The sequence below is a fragment of the Telmatherina bonti genome (assembly GCF_933228915.1).
Source record: "Telmatherina bonti genome assembly, chromosome: 2".
NCBI classification, from domain to species: Eukaryota; Metazoa; Chordata; class Actinopteri; order Atheriniformes; family Telmatherinidae; genus Telmatherina; species Telmatherina bonti.
The window spans coordinates 39,812,699-39,824,671 of record NC_136620.1 but is presented as its reverse complement, the minus strand read 5'-3'; positions in this window follow the sequence as shown (position 1 = coordinate 39,824,671).

Here is an 11,973-nt window from a genome sequence, read left to right as displayed (position 1 = left end):
TGATGCACTTTCAGGTGAGAAAGTTGTCACAGTGTCATGTCAAACCCGTCCTGTCATTGTTAAACTCCGAGCTCCTGGCGGTTAAGTCTGACGACTTGGGCCGCAACTAAGGATTATCTTAATAGTTGACTAATCTGTAAATAATATTTTCGATTATTCCCGATTATTTCTGTCCCGCCCACCATCTGTGCTTCCAGTTGACGCAGCTCTTTTTATTGGTTCGAGTGTGTTTTAGCCCACTCTCTCCATCTGCATCATCTGAATATCTCCCTGATTCCCAGTCAGTCCCAACATAATGTCCTTTAGGAAGTTGAAAGAACGACTCCTGAACCAGCTGAATATTAAATTTAAGCTTAACAGCTTACTGCTAATTTATTCTGAAACATCCAAACTTAGCTATCGTGTCATATCCAAGCTGGACAGAATTTCCCTCAAAAGGAAAACAAAACAAATAAAATATTTTAACATCTTAATTTTTGTAGAATTGCATTGAAATGATTATTTACATCTGGAAAAAACCTGTTTTGTAGGTAAACAAGGACCAGAATCCTTTAAAACATTCCTGGATCCAAACGTTGATCCAGATCACCACAAAAATTAAATCACTTCTTTCTTTTCAACGGCTCCTGAAAATTACATGAAAATCTCTCCATAACTTTCTGAGTTATCTTGAACACAAACAGATAAACGGCAGTAAAAACAGAAGCTCTTTGGCAGCGGTAACAACAGCACATCGCTACTCGCTAATGCTAACTTTGCCATCTGGAACGCTGGAAACCACGACTCCGGGGTGCTTTCCTTCCAGATGCTCATGCATGACCGTCGTGTTGCCGTGGTACGCTGACTCTGCGTGGCAGACGACACATTTCTCCTGTTTGACACTTTGTTTAGCCTGAAATATCCCCAAACTTTGGAAATAGGTTGCACCGCCGTCAGTTTCTTCTTCATTGTTTAAACAAAGACGCTGCATAAAATGACAATATTGCCCCCAGCACTTCCTGTGGTGCTTTGCCTCGTTTGCTTTGTGTTTGGAGTTCTTCTACTGTGTGAAAAGCCGTGGTTGGTAAATGGCGTTAAGTTGCCTGGAGCAGCTTTTTATTAGCAAAGTCGTTACGGCGTTTATAACGCGACGCGTCGACAATGAAACTTCACGTCAATGAAGTACAGAAGTACAAAGATGTTGACTTCTTAAGTTTGGCATCTACACTCGACCGCCGCTTCACAAACCGTTATGATGATGATGTTCAGGATGAAGTAATTTCATCAACTATCATCTCTGAGCTTCTTCCCTTAACAATGGAGGAAGATGACACTTCTGCAGGTCTCTCAACAGCTGAGAGCACCACAGCAGAGGGTGCAGCAGGGGATGATGACAGCAGACAGCCGTCCAAGAAGACAAAAAAATTGTTTGGATGTTACTTTAAAAAAGCCAAAAGAGAAAAGTAGTCTCGAGGCAATGTCACTGAAAATGTGCTCAAGAGCTACCTGATGATTCCTGATGTGGACAGTGATGTTAACCCTTTTAAGAGGTCCCCAGGATGGCGAAACAGGTGGAAATACTGTTACCTGCCAAAGGGCTGCCATTAAAGCCTCATGCTGTGGAAAGACTGGTGTTTTTGGCTCATAATGGGAAGTAACTAACCTGAACTTCTAAACTTATGGCAAAGGTTTCTTCCTGCAGAGTTCCAGCTGAAATTACATGGCAGCAACAAAACTTGGGATTGTTTTTCTATTTTATTGAAATATTTAAGTTAACATTTTGATGTCATCCTAATTTAATATTTGTTTACAATGTTTGTTTGTTTTTTTTACAGAGGCTTCGGTAAGATGCTTAAAGCAATCTTTGTTGGGAATATTCTCTCTATGTACGTGATTTATGTACAGCCCGGACAAAACTTTAAGCTGGTCATCAGTCATTAGTTTTGGGCTATGTGTTGCAGAAAGCCACAGTATGGTTTTCATGCAGATTTTGCAGAAACCCTTCAAAATAAAGAACTATTGTTCTAAAACCCTTTGTCTATATATAAATGTCTCAGTCAACGAGCTGAGTTTTGACAGCATTATTTGTTTAGAAGATGAAGAAATAAAAGAGGAGTAAATAAATAGATAGGAAAAGGAAAAAAAAAACATTTTAAAAGATATCGCCAGATTATCGTTACCGTGAATTTGAAAAAAATAATGGAGATTTTATATTTTTTCCTAAATTGCCCACTCCTACTTGGCACAAAGGTCTAGCTTGGCTTAAAGTGTATATTTCCTGAAATTTAAGAGTTCCTTTTGAATAAACTTGAATCTTTCTGCCGCGTTCAGAGCGGTAGGAGACCTGCTACCTCTGCAGGATCTGAGATCAATGTTTCCTCACGTGGTTTTCTGTTTGCTCCATTTATCCAAATCAATGGTACAACAGGGCTAAAGATGCAGCGTTTGGTACATCATTCATAACTTGGCCTTAATGGATTTTATAGAATACGTTTCAGTCTCATGGAGACGTTCTCTGATGACTGATAATTACCTGCATCGCTGCAAACGGATCGTTTCCATGTTAAAGTTTCATTCAACGTCCACAGATAGCTACGGGTGAGCTATCTTTATGTTTTATTTCCCACCTTTTCTTCTTCTTCTTGCGCCTGACTTGTGTGATTATTCTGCTTTGGGTCGACGCTGCTCCCCCTGCTCGCTTCCCTCCACTCTTCATGTTCTGTGGAGGGAATTAATTAGTGCTTCGGTTTGAGCTCAGGCTGAGTGCAGAGCTGCAGAGGGATCTGCGGGTGCAGAGGGGGATTTCATAAGAATGTATGGATGTGTATGCATGGCCGTGTGTGTGCGTGTGTGTCCTTTAAATGGAGAAACAACCAAACACACTCCACCAGTGTTTTGACTCTTGAGGTTTTGGGTCAAACGCCTCCTGAGACCAACACTGTCTGGTTTAATTAATCGTGGTCGCGCTGGTTTCTCAAATCCAGTCTATGGCTTGACTTTTTAAAGAGAAAATTAAGAATAATTTAAATCTACATCATGTCACATATAGAAACTGGATGTTCCAGCTTGTTTGTGAAGCTCAGTTTAAAGACACTCTGCAGGATCATGAATAGTTGAATGAATCTACTAAACCACAGTTTTATGGTCTACAGTAATGTACAAAACTTGGATCCTGTCTTTTAATTCTAAAGTTTTAATCTACTTGGTCTACATCAGGGATCCTCAATCCTGGTCCTCAGACAAGCTCTGCACATGTCTGCTACATACACACAGATTTAAATCATGTGTGTTGCAGCAGGGACACTTGGAAAACCTGCAGGACACCGGTCCTCAAGGACCAGGATTGAGGATCCTTGGTCTAGATATGGTTTTAGTGAAAAAATGATTTAGTCAACAGAAAACTAATAAAAACAGAAGTATTGTCGGGTAAAACACGTTTATCGTACGTAGCAGTTAACTGATAAAGACTTTTCTGAATAATTGATCATCAGTAAGTGTCAGTGCCTTTATTTGGAGTTTACTGGTCTGAAGTATTCAGGTGTTTTAGGGAAGAAAATGTTGCAGCTCATCAATTTGAGATGGATTATTTAATTACAGTGGCCGACACACTTATACACAAAAACACGCTGCATATACGACGGGACCCAAAACTCCTCATATGCTAGCGCGAAAAGATGCAAATACTAGAAAGTGCTGCAACTACAAAGAAGTGCTGCAAATACAGACAAGTGCTGCAAATACGGAAAAGTGCTGCAAATACGGAAAAGTGCTGCAAATACGGAAAAGGGCTGCAAATACGGAAAAGTGCTGCAAATACCAAAAGAGGCTGCGAATACCAAAAGAGGCTGCGAATACCGACAAGTGCTGCAAATACAGAAAAGGGATGCAAATCCCGACAAGGGCTGCAAATGTGGAAAAGTGCTGCAAATACAAAATAAGTGCTGCAAATACCGACAAGTGCTGCAAATACTGAAAAGTGCTGCAACTACAAAAAAGACTGCAAATACAGAAAGTGCTGCAACTACTGAAAAGTGCTGCAACTACTGAAAAGTGCTGCAACTATTGAAAAGTGCGGCAAATACAAAATAAGTGCTGCAAATACAGAAAAGGGTTGCAGAGGAGTTCTGCATGAATAAAAACGTACCCTTATTAAATGGTCATTTTGATAATACTTAATTTTATGTGCATATATGAAGTGTTTGGGATTGCACACGCAGTAGCAGCAGAATGTTTTTGGCTGGAACTCCATTTTTCATCATGCCGCTGCTGGAAAGTCACGCTGCATGCCTGAAATGAGGCTCTGCAAAAAAAATCTCGTTTCATCTGATGGATGTATTTTCCTTTGTCTGTTGTTTTCTAACGGGTTGTTTTAATTAATTTGTGACGAACCTTGAAAGGGTTTATCATCATTTTTGCCAGGTAGATGTCAGATATTTTCTCCTTTTTGCTTCTTGCTTTGCAGAGCAGTGGCGGTAGTGGCTGTGAGGTCTAGTCTGCTGGCTTTTTATGGGATTTGGATGAGTTCTATAGTATGTATGAGGCTTCGAGAAAGCTGAAAGTTTCTTTGCTTAAATTCTGTCCACTCCCCAGAGCCTTTCAGACTGTTGTTTCTCCTATTATCCAAGCACCTGTGTCTAATAAGCAGGGAGCTGTCCAGGCTGAGTCCAAATTAGCAATGAGTGCACAAGCTGCCACCCTGCCAAGCCTCCAAAAGATGAAAGTAAACAGAATCTAAATGGCTTCAGTGGAAACATTTTGTCTTCTTCCCGTCCTCATAAAGTCGTTTTCAACAACATTTCAGACACTGCGAACCTAACAGCAGAGATAACAAGCACCGTCGACTTCCTGGCGGTGCTAGCTTTACTGATGACTCACGTGTTTTATCTTTGTCCTCAGACGATGTAGGCGTTCAGTGCCATCAAATCATAGACCAACCAACCGCTCTGCAGCAGTTCTTTTTGCTGTAGCCGATCCATTTCAGACTGAGACCAGAGGAGAGAGAAGAAACAAGCTGGTGAACGTGATCAGCCTCGTACTAACCAGCCGACAGCATATGCTTCGCTGTTGGCTGCTGTGCTGTGATGGAGGGATGCAATATATGGCTGTCTCACCTCCAGGTTGGCACATTTTTAACTCCCTCACTCATCCTCTGTCACGGAGACTGATGGTCTGTGTGGTCCCTGCCGGTGAAAACAAGCCGACATTCCCTCAACCCCCGGGAGCAGATAGGTCAAAGGATGGCTACACAACGTGCTGATTAATGCAGACGCACCAGACTGCCAGGATTAAACTGGGAAAAGAACAAATATACCAGTAAAACCCACTGCAGCCTCCAGCCAAGATCCAGCAGCGTCTTCACATATATGGATGTTTATGCACAAAGGCATCAAATGAAGTGAGATGGCTTCATTAGGCTGCAAAGAGTCTGAGATTTTATTACATATCAAAAGAATCAAGGATCAAAACTTCTCAGTTTCTGCACTTTTATGCCTCTGAAAAGTCTTGACATGCTCCTCACAACATGGTCTCCTGGGACACGGCAATCTAAACTGTCATAAATGAGAAATCTGGAAGCGCTGATCAGGTTGGGAGACGCGAGACGTGTGAGATGAGGAAAATTTCTTTGTGCAATCACGCGTCTGATTGGGCCATAAGCATCGCTCCATATGCAGCATGATGAAGCTGAATTTCCAGGTGTTCACTGCAAAAGAATAAAACGTTGGATTTATGAGCTCATTTGCATAAACAGCAACTTGTTCATGTCTGTATGTGTTCCTAGTTAACCAGGTTACTGCAGTCATATGATTTCATGTCGACCAGTATGTCCAGTATCGTCTCTGCTAGCTTCCCATTGATCTGACAGGAATGACCTGATGCCTAGAAACGATTTATATGTTTTATTTGTAGCATTTTGAAGAAAACTTCCTTTTTGTTACAAACTGTTTAAATATTTTAAACCCCTGAACTTTTGGTACCTCCTAACAAGAGCTGATTATGCATTCATCTTTCTTCTTTTCTCTTCTCTGAGCGCTCCCCATCCAGTAAAGGTCTCTTGTCTCACTCTGTCCGTCTTTTCCTCACCTCTTTTGATAATGTTGTCTTATGTTTCTATGCATGGTCAAAGCAGCCGGTGGCTTGATGTCCAGCGTCTGGCGTGTGATGCGGGGCTGTAAAGTGAAACGCAGCTGTAATTTAACGCTTCAGGCTGGAGGAAAGAGTCGTGAAGTGCAGTTTCTCAGCCTGGGATGCTGCAGGGCAACGATAGCTGCAGCAATCTGCATAATGAATGTCTGGATGCCATCAAGCCAAGGTAGAAGCAGAGGATTATAAAGTTGGAAATGTATGTAGTGTTGCTTTAAAAGCTCCTGTTTACTACAGACATGCTGTTTACTAAGTGGTAAAAGCATCTAAATGCAAGCTAATCAATAACTTTTCAATTAACAAAGCCCTGATGAATCCGATGCTGCTGCAGATCAGCTGTTTAGCTAGCTAGCTTCTCCTCAGCACCGCCACATATCAACTGTTTTGACCACAGGGCCTGATAATGTGTGTTCCTGGCCTGTAATAAGATAGAGAAGCATGTTTAAGTCAGAACTTGAGAGTGTAATGAGAGGCGGGAAGGATTGGGTTGCCAGTCGTGTGGCTAGCATTTCTCGTGTCTCCTTGTGGAAAAGATCCGATCAGGAACATCTGACTAACGCTGCTGACGCACACTTAGACCTGGAAGCCTCAAACGCTCGCACTTCTGGATTTCACTGCATCAACGTTGCTTTTAAACGTGGTTTTTGGTTTAAATGAAAAGCCTCCCCAACATGTCATGACTCAAAAATGCAATCATGATAGGCCACAGATTACATTACTGAAGCAATATTTTACAAACACTTCATGCATGTTTTGGCTTCTTTAGCTGAGAAATGTCCTCATCTCTGCTGGTTAAGAAGCTTCTCCATCCTGCCTCGGTAAGGAGCTCCTCTTCAGGCTTTTAAAGTGCAGCAGCTGAGTTTTCAGCCAACAGCTGAGGCGCGAAGTGGGAGCTGAGTGTTCTCAAACTGCATTGCTTTGCAGTTTTTGGGAAAAGATACCTGGCCTCTTAGCGGAAGACAGCAGAGAGTGGATGCTTATTATACTTCCTTTTATTTCATTAAGTCGATAGAAGAGGCCAGTCGGCACCATTCTCTTCTACGTATATACAATTGCTTCCATCCTGAATCCTCCCATAAAGAAATGAATAATAGATGGGCTGCAGACAGACGGGCAAGACGGATATAATTTTATGAGGATGAAGAGAGGAAAGTCAAATGAAGAGAGATGGACTTCCTGAGGAGACTGAATGGACAGTCTGCTTTGCACCTGCTAGCCGGCTGCATAGGATCCCCGTTATGCTGAAAGGGATTTTAAAGTCAGTTGGGAGCCTTGTTGATACGCCGGGAACCTGCTTTGAATATAAATGATTTCACCCGGAGCAGAGTACACAACGCTAGCTCATTCTGAGTGATTCGGCCCACCACAGGGTGCGCAGGTTTGAATATTTTTACATGAGCAAAAACAAAAGGCGTTTGGATTCTGAAAATCAGCTGCAGCTCATTGTTAGGAAGGCTGAGGTTGCTAATGGTGACTGTGTTACTGGAAATGCAGCGCCAACGCTCAGCTCGGCTGCTTTTCAAAAACACAAACGCCTCTGATGCTGTTTGAGGATTTCCAGCCACGTTGTGTTGAGCTAGCTTATGGTGAGCTAACTTTAGTACACGTGTCCTCTAGCAACGTTCACAACCTTTATATCTGTCTGGAGGCCGCCGACTGTATACACGTTGCTATGGAAACGCTTATGTCATCTCTCACCGTGCGAAAAATCATTTTCATTCAACTTTTTTGAATGTTTTTCTTTTTTTCTTGAGTAAGAAATGGAAATATTTTAAAAGCTGCAAAGTGATGTTTGAAATATAAATAAATAAATAAAAACTTTGTTGGAAATTTGTGGGGGTTTTTTTTTCTTTGTTGGACAATATTTCTTAGCGATGAATATTGTTCTGTTGGAAAGCCTTTTTTGGGGGGCGGACACCTCATCCACCCTCCCATCTCCTCTGGACATGTTGGGAGGACTCAGGTCCTCTACCAGAGTCCTGAAAGCTCGAGGGTCCTACACAGTATCTTACCTGTTCCTAGGACTGATACCTTCTGGATGGGGATGTCTGATGTTTGTCCAGGAGGAATCTTCTCCAGTGTAGGACACACGCCCCCTCCCTCTAGTTGTTTTCACCTTCCAGGCTTTATCCAGGTCTTCCTTGACTCCCTGGTAGTACTCCAGTTTCTTGTCTTCCTTTTTCCTGATATTTCCGATGTTGGGAATGATTCGTCGACCGATTTGGCATTCCTCTGCTGCTGATCCACCATTACTGTGTCCACAGATATTTCCCTACAGCAGGGATCCTCAGTCCTGGTCCTCAAGGTCCGGTGTCCATGCTGGAACACACCTGACTCAGAGCAGCTCTGCACATGTCTGCTAAATACACATTGATTTGAATCAGGTGTGTTTCAACAGGGACACTTGGAAAACCTGCAGGACACCGGCCCTCGAGGACCTGGATTAAGTGTCCCCTTGTTAATGGTGTTCCTAGTATTTGCCTGACAGTAACTTGCACCCTGCTGTGGGATTCTGGATTGTTCCAGAGACCTCATTTTCACCTGGAGTCCTGCCTGGTTTGGTGGATCTTGGGTCCCGGTTGGTCTGGTAGATCTGGGGTGCTGGTTGGTCTGTAGATCTGGGGTCCTGGTTGGTCTGTAGATCTGGGGTCCTGGTTGGTGTGGAAGATCTGTGGTCCTGGTTGGTCTGGTAGATCTGGGGTCCTGCCTGGTCTGGTGGATCTTGGGTGCTGGTTGGTCTGGTAGATCTGGGGTCCTGGTTGGTGTGGTGGATCTGGGGGTCCTGGTTGGTCTTGTGGATCTGGGGGTCCTGGTTGGTGTGGAAGATCTGTGGTCCTGGTTGGTCTGGTAGATCTGGGGTCCTGCCTGGTCTGGTGGATCTTGGGTGCTGGTTGGTCTGGTAGATCTGGGGTCCTGGTTGGTGTGGTGGATCTGGGGGTCCTGGTTGGTCTTGTGGATCTGGGGATCCTGGTTGGTCTGTAGATCTGGGGTCCTGGTTGGTGTGGTGGATCTGGGGGTCCTGGTTGGTCTGTAGATCTGGGGTCCTGGTTGGTGTAGTGGATCTGGGGGTCCTGGTTGGTCTTGTGGATCTGGGGGTCCTGGTTGGTCTGTAGATCTGGGGGTCCTGGTTGGTCTTGTGGATCTGGGGGTCCTGGTTGGTCTGTAGATCTGGGGTCCTGGTTGGTGTGGTGGATCTGGGGGTCCTGGTTGGTCTGTAGATCTGGGGTCCTGGTTGGTGTGGTGGATCTGGGGGTCCTGGTTGGTCTTGTGGATCTGGGGGTCCTGGTTGGTCTTGTGGATCTGGGGTCCTGGTTGGTCTTGTGGATCTGGGGGTCCTGGTTGGTCTGTAGATCTGGGGTCCTGGTTGGTGTGGTGGATCTGGGGGTCCTGGTTGGTCTTGTGGATCTGGGGGTCCTGGTTGGTCTGTAGATCTGGGGTCCTGGTTGGTCTTGTGGATCTGGGGGTCCTGGTTGGTCTGTAGATCTGGGGTCCTGGTTGGTGTGGTGGATCTGGGGGTCCTGGTTGGTCTGTAGATCTGGGGGTCCTGGTTGGTGTGGTGGATCTGGGGGTCCTGGTTGGTCTGTAGATCTGGGGGTCCTGGTTGGTGTGGTGGATCTGGGGGTCCTGGTTGGTCTGTAGATCTGGGGGGTCCTGGTTGGTGTGGTGGATCTGGGGTCCTGGTTGGTCTGTAGATCTGGGGGTCCTGGTTGGTGTGGTGGATCTGGGGGTCCTGGTTGGTCTTGTAGATCTGGGGGTCCTGGTTGGTGTGGTGGATCTGGGGGTCCTGGTTGGTGTGGTGGATCTGGGGGTCCTGGTTGGTGTGGTAGATCTGGGGTCTGGTCTTGTAGATCCGGGCCTCTGTGGTCCTGGTACTCCAGGCGTTCTCCTGTGCTGCCATGATCAGCGCCTCTGAGCGCTCCTCCAGCTCCTCTCTCGCCATCAGGACTTCTTCACGTCGGCCAGTCGCTGATCTGAGGTCCGTCCCACGCCGGAGCTTTTCCTCCCGTGATGGTTCCTCCATGTCGTCTCCTTCAGGCTTCTTTACTTGAGACGTTCAGTCAGCGTTTCGTCGCTGCTGCGATCACATTTTCAGCTCGTTTCAGACGGCAAACCTCTACCTCTGTTGTCTTTCCTCCAACCAGTGGAAGCGTGTTCCTCCATCAGGAATCCTCCCTGATTCCTTAAACTGGGAGTACTGGAAGCGGCTTCCAGTGAGACGCGGCTCATAACAAAACAAAACAAGCTGTTTTTTTTTTTTAATGGTTCCTTGGTCTAAATGGAGCAATCGGTGCATCATTGTTGTTATTTTCCCTCCATCACATGAAGAAAAACAATTATTCTGCTTTTTTTGTTATTTTTTACCAACTTTCAGTGAAACTAAAGTTTTTTTTGCTCTACAGTGACAGTCTGAGACATTGCTGGATGTATAATTCATGTGAAAAGAAACAGCAGTATTATCTTCAGATCATGAACATCGATTTCAGACACGCTGATTAAAAAGGAGCCGATGCCAACGCTGCCTTTACTCTTTTCTTTTCTCTGCCTTCGCTCTGGCCAGAGACTTAATCTTTCCATTCAAACTATTCTACGAGAAGCCAATTAACCTGATCCAAACTTGCAAGCGCCGAGATCAAACCATTTCCAGCAGGGGAGGGGAGACACTGAAAATCAGGGGAAGGGAGAAGAGTGTGTTATAGTTGGGCAGCAGCGTCTGGAGAGGCCATTCAGGTGAAATAGTGTGTTCATGGCGTTTTTAGATAGCTGAGTGAGTCATTGCTCCTGCACACACCTCCGACCGCTGCTCATCAGACCCCAGCATGCTGCCTGCTGCCATCTCATCTGCCCCTGTTGCCTGTGAGGGATTAAACACTTAATCCGCGGGGCTGAGGCTTGCTATTAGTCCAGCTGGGCCTGCAGCTATCTTGGAGTTTTCTGATGCATCTGTGCATGTCTGGGTTGGCCTCTGCGCTGATGCATTGTGGGGTCTGTGTGATGGGGGCTGGGTAGCTCCAGGTATAGGTATGAGATTAATAAAAAGCGACGAGGCAGGAAGGAATATGGTGCAGGAGAGGGGACACGTCAGTGAGCTGGTTGGACGGCGGAGGTTAGGGTCTACCTTCTGCGTTAGATCTGGAATAAACAGAATTAGAAACAGACCTCTAATCCTTTCAGCTTTGACTGAAATATGAAGTCGTGGATGTGAAAATGAAGTCTGACAGAGAACTGATAGCGGGCATGTGAGGTTAATCACACGTTGCGTACATACTACCCCCCTGTTGCTCTGCGGGTTTATGAATAATGATGGATTAAATGAGGCGAATGTCTGTTTCCTTACATGCACACACAGACCCCGCCTGGCTCCAGCAGGTTCCACCTCGGACCGGTTTGCTTGCCGTACCCATTCCCTCGGGCAGCCTGATGAACTGCAGGACCACAAACAGACAAATCTGCAAGCCTGATGACGCCTTATTCCCTGAACTTTCGCCTTCCGCTAAGTCTGCTCGACCTTTGGGAAAATTGGCGAGATTGAGCTGATTTGTAGAAGTCGGGGTGGTGAACGTTATGGTGCTTTTGTTTATTCAACCCAGCTCTGGCCAGCTGTTTGGTGTCAGATGCACAAGGCCTTTCTTACATCAGGATTCTCTTCCATCTGTGGATGTTCTTTATCTTCCCATCTGGCCGATCCCAGCAGGATTACACCTGACTTTTACATAAGCATGCATCCTGATAGGAGGAAGGAGCATATCAGACAGATTAGCAGCAATAGCTGCTGCATTTCCTTCCTTTTCTTTGTGTTTTCCTGCCAACTTCCTGCTTATTTCAGCGTTTCTGTGACGTCATGCTGGGAAACGT